Genomic DNA, 9,919 nt, shown 5'->3' with positions numbered 1-9,919 from the left:
CATCTGGTGTTCTGACTTAACTCAGAGCAATGGTAGTATTAGCCTTCTCCAATCACAAAGTCAGGTTTCTTCCTGTTTCCTTTCTCTGTATTTCTTCAAAAAGCTTCTAAAACCCTTCTGAATATGGTTTTGTCTGATCCTCACAGACACTCTGGTGAGAAATTTTCTACTTTCTGCAGGTTTGTAAAATGAAACTTGGATTTAAAAAAAAAAAAAGACAATTACTCTGGCTAATAAATAATGAATTGGGATTTCAGCACAGCTTCTCTGATTCTGGAGGGAAATGTTCATCTCTCTGGTCTAGAGACGGTTCAGGGTCACACAAGTCCCTATTCAGGACAGACCTACACCTTAGACCTGGGAATTAACTGCTCGCAAGGGAAGTTAGAGAGTGGTGTATTCTCTCCAGGGTGTTCATGTTCACGACCAAGTTTAGCTCTTTGTCATGCCCTGTTAATCCATCTTTGTCTCCTTTCTCTTTCATCATTTATTTACCAGAGCCAGCCTTAAGGCAAAGTGAAATGCCAGTTCCACTTTGTATGTTGTTATTATCTTTAATTTTTTTATAGCCATCTTTACCAAACATGTCCACAAGCAGCTTCTGTGTGAGGTGACTCAGACATTTGTTTGATTAATCAGAAACTTATTAAGGGTTAAGTGTGCACAGGACTACATGAGTGAGTGTTGCATTTCTGTTTGGTGATGACTCACTTCCCATAAGTAGTAGCTGACTGTCATCCTCCAAATTAAACACACACATACACACACAACCTATCAGGAACAAATATATTATAAATTTGACACAACACCTACCTGTATTTCTAAACTGAGGTTTTCCTTCTCAGAGTCACTCAAAGAGATAACAATGTCCACACTACTAAGTTAGAAAGCTCCCTCTCACAGACTGGATTCCTGGAAAGATTTGAAAAATCATCTTTTTAAGTCAATGCAGTTCACTCATGTTCCTCTAACAGCATGTGTCTTTCATATTGTTTCTCCATTCTGCTCAGCCCACAATGTAGAGTCATTCTGTACTTGCAGAAAGCTTCCCTTCCATCCAGAATCCACAGCACATCTTTTAAAACGCCTCTTGCTCAGTGAGGTTTTCTATGATGAAGGCAGAGTGAGACCGCGGCCATGTCGTTTTGCACGATCACAAATCCGCACACTCACTCCCAAAGCTGACTTTCACCAACCTGCAAGCTGCTCTTCTCTCGGTGCAGAGGTCTGGACGCCACTCAGACGTGGGTGCCACGTGACCACTCCCTAGCACCAGTGTTTATGTCGCGCCTGGCTTGCAAGAGCCCCAGACTGCCCTGTACCTAGCTCATTCATCTGTCACAACTGTTCTTTAACTCCACGTGTCAGCACACACCACTAATCCAGACAGCATAGGTGCTGCAGGCCAGAGAACCTCGGGAAGAGAGGGCACTGAGAGCACACCACACACACACACACACACACACACACACACACGGCAGAGACGCCACTGGAACATGGTTCACCCAGGAATGAAACAAAACAAAAACAGCAGTGCTTTCTGTACCACTGAATACTCCCTATGAATTACTTCTCCAGGGATCCAAAATGATGCTCAATAAAATAAAACGATGGCAGGCACTCTGCTGTAAGAGCAGAATATGCAGAATCAAGGTCAAAGGCCAGAGAGAAAGAACCACACCCTGCAACGCCCCCCAGGGGTCCCCAGGGGAAGGCAGTAGTTAGCTTACCTGAGACTTCTAGCCACAGGTCGCGCAGACACTCTCCAGTACAACTGTTCATTATGACATCAAAGATCTGCCTCCCTGCTCATGTTGGGGCGTCGGTGCTGGGTGTGTGGTGGAATACCACTGTGTCTGCGTCACGTTCAGGGTGGCGGCAGTGACTCTCACAGCATTGGAGCGCATCTGGAACACTAACTTCAGTGGAAGTCTATGAGAAAAGATGATCTCATCTCAGATTTCCAAGTATACCATATGAAGGCCTTCTCCCACACCCGTCTTCTGTCTACTTTTTGTGCCTTTCTTTTTAAGTTATATTATTATTAATAATAAAGAGAACAGATTTCATGTAGTTCATAAACACAATTCTAAAAATATGATCCTTCTCTCCCTCCTTCCCCCTTCCTTTCTTTCCTTTTTTTTAATCTTTGCAATAACATATTCTCGATTTATTTAATAGTCACAAGCTTAATGCTCCGCTAAACAAAGAGCTCAACAAATAAAAAGTAGAAAGACTGCCATTCAGCAGGAAGATAGACAAGGGCTATAAGCATTAATCAAATCCCAAGATGTCATTTTCACTCATATACATTAAAACTGTCCTTTCATGGAACACCTTATAGTAAGAAAATTCATCGAAAAGTTGTAAAGTCTATGATTTCAGCAGCTTTCAAAGATAGGATAAGGGGAAGACAACACATTTCTTTCTTTTTAGCCAATAATGATCTGGAGCTATGTTTCTTATTTCATTGTTACTGACATTTCTATTCTTTTCTTATTCTAAGCTAGAAATTCAAGATTACTTTGTTTCTTCATTAAATCTCATTTTTTCCATCATTCTATCAGAAATTTATAAAGAATTTAGCCAATATGTTTTGCATGAATTATCATTTCCTTACTAAATGTTTGACAGGAACTTCTTTTTTCCTAAGTTTCACAAAGTACTTTTATGTCATGGTGATTCTTTGTAGAGGTCTTTGGGTAGAAAACCAAAACAGTCTCTAGGAAAATGTTTCTGTTTGATAAAGAAAGAAAAGACTTTCTCCTATTCTTTCCTTTTCAATTTCATTATCACTTGAAAATATGTATTTCTTTTCTGTTCAGAAACTTCTTTAACACCTCACTTGTGCTGTGTAGACTGACCTAACAGCAAGTAATAAGTGACTGGCTGCAAAAAATGAACAATGCCCTTCTCTCAGGAGTGGAGCAGAGATCCCAAGTCATAAACACACCAGGAAGATCTCAAGAATGGGTAGGGGAGGCATCCATAGACAGAGGAAAGGACCTATTAACCTTTGACCTTTGCTCTTTTCACCCTCCATGGCCCCCAAAGGTCTCCACCGCCATTTCTAATCAGTCTTGTTGGAGCCTAGTCCTTTCTCTCTCTTCCTTTGCTCATTCAAATCCTTCCTGGCTCCAGTCCCCTGCTGATAAGGATAAGGAGGGAAGAGAAAAGGCGATGAGAGATTATGATGCTCACAATCTCTAAGTGGTTTCCAGCTCAATGTTAAGTTCAACAGCAATGCCCGGCAGCTTCCAAAGGACCTTAAAGGGGGCTCCTCATCACAAGGGTCATGCCAGCTTCAACATCCCTGCCCAACCTTGCCTTCCAGCAGCTGCAATCATCCCTGAAGGAATTTTGGTGACACCCTTCCCTGTCCCTCTTCTCTTCTTGTCCCTGCCTTCAACATGAAAACCAAGAGGTTCGTTGAGTTTTCTTTTGAATGTCCAGACAAGTGACATAAAGACTCGAATAGACAAGCCATCAAGGCAAAGCAACAGCCTAACACTCTCCAGTATGTAGTACTTGCCAGAAACGTACTATTCTTTCTAAAAAAATATTGTTATTTATTAAGAGGCAGGGACAGACAGAAACAGAGAGCCAGTCTGCTGGTTCACTCCCTAAATGCCTCCCACATCTGGAGCTGAGCCAGGACATAGCTAGCAGCCAGGGACTGTCCCCCACATGAGTGGCAGGGACCCAGCTACATGGGATATCACCTACTGCCTCCCAGGGTCTCCATTTGTAGGAAGTTAGCATCAGGAATGTATCCAGGATCCAAACCAAGGCACCCCCCCCCGCCGGCATGCTGGCATTTCATCTTAACCACTCTGCTAATGCCTACCCCAGGTCCCCAGTTTTGTATTTTGTCACTGGAAAAGAAGCTTAAGTCAAGAAAATAATAACAAGCTGGCGCGGTGGCTCACTAGGCTAATCCTCCACCTTGCAGCACTGGCACACTGGGTTCTAGTCCCGGTCGGGGCGCCGGATTCTGTCCCGGTTGCTCCTCTTCCAGGCCAGCTCTCTGCTGTGGCCAGGGAATGCAGTGGAGGATGGCCCAAGTGCTTGGGCCCTGCACCCCATGGGAGACCAGGAGAAGCACCTGGCTCCTGGCTTCGGATCAGCATGGTGCGCCAGCTGCAGCGTGCCGGCCGCGGCGGCCATTGGTGGGTGAACCAACGGCAAAAGGAAGACCTTTCTCTCTGTCTCTCTCTCTCTCACTGTCCGCTCTGCCTGTCAAAAAATAAATAAATAAATAAATAGAAAATAATAACAAAAAGTGACAAGTGCTGGAATTCAGACTCAACAATTAGTCAAAAATGTCAGTTGCAGATATGGTTACCACCAAAGCAGCAGTTGTCACTCCCCTCCATGGACTGGGCTGCTCCTGCCAACTATGGTGGCAGTGAACATGGGACTGCAAATGGCCTTGATACAAGCCTCCACAGATTAGAATAATCAAGATGATTCACATTCATTTATTTTACCAACCAAACTTTATTAGATGCACTGGGAGAGAAAAGGCCTGAATTGAAATGTAAAACAAGGTGTAAGTGTCCACATGATTCTAAGGCACAAGGTAAACTTTTTAAACGATTTTCAAATCACATGACTTCCTCCCTGAGCCCTGCCTGTGCATATGCACACACTGTCATCCACCAGATAGCTAAACTACACGTTGTTAGGTGCTAATTAACACGGTCACACACTAATCTGCTTTGTAAAACATGAGAAGGCTCCAGTAGAGTGACCCTTGCTTTGGCCAACTAATGGATCTTTCCCATACACACTCCACAATTTAGGATGTGACTTCAAGTGCTTCCTGGCCATCTCATTAGAGCTGTATGAGAAGCTCATAGAGATTGAAATTCTCAGGCTAACTTGAAAAAGCCCAAGAACTCAGTGCCATTGCCCCATTACACTGGAGATTAAAAAGTAAGCCAGGAAGGAACTGATGTGAAAATATGGGTAATGAGAACTGAGAGGTCTCAGGCCTGATGCCACCCTCAAGGATCTGGCCTGTGAAACACAAACCTACAGGACAGACTCAATTCAGGGATATCCTGAACACAGGTGAGAAGACGGAACAGAGAATCCTAGCACAGGTTTGTCATCATTTTCAAACCCCAGGCTACCAGATTCTATAGGAAAACACTACCTATCTGGGAAGACAAGCAAGATAAAACATCTAAGCACGTGTTCCTCCTGAGATTAACTTTTGAGGCTTGGTGTGTTTGCTACATCACTGAACTCTGTCTGAAGCTTACATGCTATCTGTCAGGTGTCTTCACACTGTTCCTTAACCCTTTGCATTTATTGTTTTCCCAAGACTTTCTTTCCAACCAAAAATAGCCTAGCTAGGGTATCTTCATGACCCCCAAAAACATGCCATCATGATGAATGAGAAGTAGTCGTAATAGTCATTCCTGCAGTATCCCTGATAACTCTAAGACAACACTTACCTAATTTAAAAATAAACAAGTCAAAAAATATCATAAGCCCAAGGACAAAACTGAGAAATGACTGTGGAGATGGTCTCCTCTCAAAGGTGATGAGGTGATAAAGAAAGTCTGACCAATGCCTAATGACTCTGATGCTTCTACTACAGTATGAAACCCTTTGGGCAGGGATATATCATGGACATGCCTGAGTTTTGTTTAAGAAACCAGGTCCCTCCCTGTACTACTTGGGTTGTTGGCCAATACCGGAGTAGTGGAATTTCTGCCTCTCCAGAGCACCTGCTATAGATGATATGGTGGGGGGCGGGGGGGGGGGCGGTGCTGTTGAGTAGTAGGTTAAGCCTCTGCCCGCAGCATTTGGGCACTAGTTCGTGTTCCAGCTGCTCTTCTTCCAATCCAGCTTTCTGCTTATGGTCTGGGAAGGCAGTGGAATATGGTCCAAGTGCTTGGTTCCCTGCACCTGTGTGGGAGACCTGGAAGAAGCTCCTAGCTCCTGGCTTCAGATCAGCTCAGCTCCGGCCATTGTGGCATTTGGGGAGTGAACCTGCAGATGGAAGACCTCTCTCTCTGTCTCTCCCTCTCTCTGTATGTAACTCTACCTCTCAAATAAATTGATTTTTTAAATCTTAAAAAAGATTATATCGTGATGGTTTGAATGGAAGATTTCCATAATGGCATCTGAAGAAAGAAAAGCAAAGAGCTCTGATATCATGGAAAGAGCCCTATACTAGTTAGAACTACCCAAGATGCTGTCTGTGGAAAAGGAATAGAATGGGAGACCAAAATAGGTCCAAATCCACACTGGCCCATTGGTAAAGCAGACAATAACCTGAGAGAATTTTCTGTCCCCTAGAAGTGCAACTAGCCCTGCTAAAAGCCATGATATTTTCAAGTTACCTTTTTTTTAAAAAAAAAAAAAAAAAAAACCCTTAATATCTTGGGAGAAATTTTTAAATTCACAAGAGATCTCCATGAAAAATTAATCTGAATACATTGCAAGAACTCTTGTTCCTCTTTTATAAAAGAGAGAGATTCATTCATTTATTTATTTATTTTAAAATCAGAGGTAAGAGAGAGAGAGAGGAAGAGGCAAAGAGATCTTCCATCCTCTGGTTCACTCCCCAGATGGTCACACTGGACAAGGCTGGGCCAGGCTGAAGCCAGGAACCAGGAATTTCCTCTGGGTCTCCCATGTAGGTACAGGGGCCCAAGGACTGCTTTTCTCGGCCATTAATAGGCAGATGGATCAGAAGTGGAGAAGCTGGAATTCAAACTGGTCCCATAAGGGATGCTGGCATCACATGCGGTGGCTTTACCTACTACGCCACAATGTCAGCCCCCTTGTTCATGTCTTAATGCAAGTAACGATGCTATGGAGTCTCTTGGCATTCATTTCTTAAATCATCTGTGATCTATTAAAAAGTAGGTGTCTTAGTCCATTCTCTGTGGCTTTAACAAAATCCTTGAGAATGGGCACTTTGTAAAAAAGAGGTAACAGGATGCAAAAGAGTCGAAGGAGGTGTACAGAGTCACCCTTTCATAACAGTAGGCTCTTGGTGGAACTAATCCACTCCTAACAGACCTAATCCATTCCAAGAGACCAGAATTAATCTCTTCACAGGAGCAGTCCTGACCCTGTCACCACTCACTGGGATCCACTTCTGTAAGGTCCCACCACCTTTGAGTACCATTACATCTGCTTCCAGTTCATGACACTTCAGGGAGCAAACCACAGCAGCCGTTGTAACAATTCATTTATTATTACCACGCATTAAACAAACACCGCTAACCCCATCTGACAGAGGGGATAACAGAGGCAGTGCTAGTACTGCTAGTACGTAGGGGCTGGCATTGTGGTGTAGCAGGTTAAGCTACCACCTGTGACACCTGCATCCCCTGTGGGTGCCTGTTCAAGTGCCAGATGCTCTACTTCCCCTCCAGCTCTCTGCTAAGGCCTGGGAAAGCAGCAGAAGATGGTCCAAGTGCTTGGGCCCCTGAGCCCACATGGGAGACCTGAATGAACTCCTGGATCCTTGTTTTGTCCTGTCCCAGCCCTGGCTATGGCGGCTATTTGGGGAGTGAACTAGCAGATGGAAGATCTCTGTCTGTCTCTCCTTCTCTCTCTAACTCTGACTTTCAAATAAATAAGTAAATAAGCTAGTAAGTAGCAAAACTGAATTTTGAATGCAAATATCCCAATTCCAAAGCTACGCTTTTACCAACTCTAAGAGAAAGGTCAAGAAAGGGCAAAACTAATCTCATAAGACATTAAGGAATAGACTTGTCTTCTAATATAAAAATTGTAATTGTATTTCTTCTTAATAGTAGTAATAAAGTGTAGCTTACATGTGCAAAATCTTTTGCCAGATCACCCTGGTCAAAAATTCCCAGCGCTGCCCCTTCCCAGCTCCATGCACTGTCGTGATAAACTGTAACTTGACTCAGTCACCTAATTCTTCTGCGCCTCATTTTCCTCATCTGTGAAGTAACCATAACGGTGATAATAGTGCTTAACTCCATTAAGCATGGCTGTGAGCATCCAATACATTCACAGGCACGAAGCACTTGGACCAATGACCACTGACTACATAATAAACAGCCCTCTCAGTGGCTTATTGCCTGTATTTCCAACAATCACACTAATACAGATGCCACGTCAGAATGCTACTCCCTCTTTCCATGCAGCCCACGTGCACTCCATGGAGATGGCAGAGGCCAGGGGCACTGCTGGTGAAAAGGGAGTGACCGACCAGGGGAGGACAGCCCCAGGCTGTCTCACAGGGAGCAGGAGGCTGACCAGTACCACGCAGAGCCCCGTCAGGAATTGATTTCAAATCAGGTTCTTAAGGATAATGGGGAGGATAATTATCGTCATTATTGTTATTGTCATTATACCTTGCAATTACCTGGGCTTAATTAATTCAAACTTGTGAAGTGCTTTGAGATCCTCAGATGAAAGCTGCCATGTTACTCTGAAGTGTCATTATTCTTCTACTGCTCCTTTCATCCGGGGTGATTATAGCTCTTCACAGGCATTAATTAATCCTCATAACAGCCCCAGAAAGTAGATAAGCGTAGGAGTCATCTGCGCTGGGTCCAGGAGAGATGATTATCCAGGGAGTTCAGTGGTATATGTTCAGCAGTCAGTTGGGATGTGGGAGGCCCCCAAACCCCAGAGCTTCACGACTTGGGCATCAGCAGTTAGTGCAAGCTTCCAGTGCAGTCACAAGTCAATGAAGAGCAATAGCTACAAGGCCAGATTCCTTTAAAAAAAAAAAAAAAAAAGATTATGCAATTTATACCCAGAGAGGATCCTCAAAGGCTTAGTTGGTAGGAGTTGGGTGTGAGTGGGAGAAGAAAAAGGAAACTCTTCCAGAAGGTGTTTGGTACAGCAGCTAAAGTGCTGGTCGGGCCCCTGCATTCCAGCTCTGCTTCCTGTCTCAGCTTCCTGCTTAAGTGCACCCTGGGAGGCAGCAGGCGCTGACTCAAGCGGCTGTGTCCCTGCCACCCACATGGCACGCCTGGATTCAGCTCTGGGCTCCTGATTGTAAGCTGGCCCACTCCTAGCTGTTGTGAGCATTTGGCAAGTGAACCAGCAGATGAGAGAGCTCTCTCTCATTCTTCCCCTTTCTCTTTGCCTTTCAAATAAATGAAATAAACAAATATATAAATAATTTTTAAAAAAGAAGAAATTCTCATCTACTGGCAACTTAATAATCAAACAAAACATGTTTATCATGTTCTATAGTAAGGACTTTGCCCAAAATCACAAAACTGTACAAGCTAAAACTGGGAATTGCCCACAGTTGGATGGTCACTGCAATCTACCAGCTGTGATCTTTTCCACTGCTCCTTATACCCAATCTAGGATGAAGGACATTTGAGGATAAAATGTTGCAAGACAAGAACTTTATAGATACAAGTTAATACCCCTTTAATAGAACTTGCTAAATTTCAGTACAAATATCCAATAAGCCAAAGACTCATTTCAAACTACTTGTACATCCTACCAACTCCCAGTGAACTGAGAGCAATACACAGGTTGAACATTACCAATTCGAAAATGCAAAACCTGAAATGCTCCATATCCAGAAACCTTTTGAGTGATGCCACAGTAGAAAATTCTACCCCATAGGGGTCGGTGTTGTGGTGCAGCAGGTTAAGCTGCCACCTGCAACACCAGCATCCCATCTGAGAACCGGTTTTAGTGCTCACTGCTCCATTTCTGATCCAGCTCCCTGCTAATGCACCTGGGAAAAGAGCAGAGGACAACTGAAGTGCTTGGGCCCTTGCCACCCATGTGGGAGACCCTGATGGAATTCTAAGCTCCTGGCTTTGGCCTGTCCCAGTACTGGCTGTTGGAGACATTTGGGGAGTGAACCAGCAAAGAGAAGATCTTTGATATCTATCTCTCCCCTCAATCCCTGTAACTCTGTAAACATATAAATAAATCTTTT

The 9,919-nt window shown here is 43.9% G+C and overlaps 1 long non-coding RNA gene across 2 annotated transcripts in view; it reads right to left on the bottom strand.

Moving 5' to 3' along the window:
* Positions 1 to 1,745: 1,745 nt before the first annotated feature.
* LOC138849718 (uncharacterized) overlaps positions 1,746 to 9,919 on the bottom strand; it is a 184,901-nt gene continuing 176,727 nt past the window's right edge. Inside the window, exons 6-7 of one of the 2 annotated variants that reach the window (XR_011388811.2) lie at positions 8,369 to 8,725; positions 1,746 to 1,932 (exon numbers count right to left, since the gene is read on the bottom strand). This is a non-coding gene — a long non-coding RNA (uncharacterized LOC138849718). The remainder of the gene's footprint in view (positions 1,933 to 8,368; positions 8,726 to 9,919) is intronic. The other variant, XR_016234282.1, reaches the window with a different exon arrangement.

This window comes from Oryctolagus cuniculus, chromosome 5 (genome assembly GCF_051225735.1).
Source record: "Oryctolagus cuniculus isolate XC-2025 breed Fujian yellow rabbit chromosome 5, ASM5122573v1, whole genome shotgun sequence".
Classification (NCBI taxonomy): domain Eukaryota; kingdom Metazoa; phylum Chordata; class Mammalia; order Lagomorpha; family Leporidae; genus Oryctolagus; species Oryctolagus cuniculus.
Note: the sequence above shows the minus strand (reverse complement) of the source record. Positions and strands in the feature narration are given on the sequence as shown.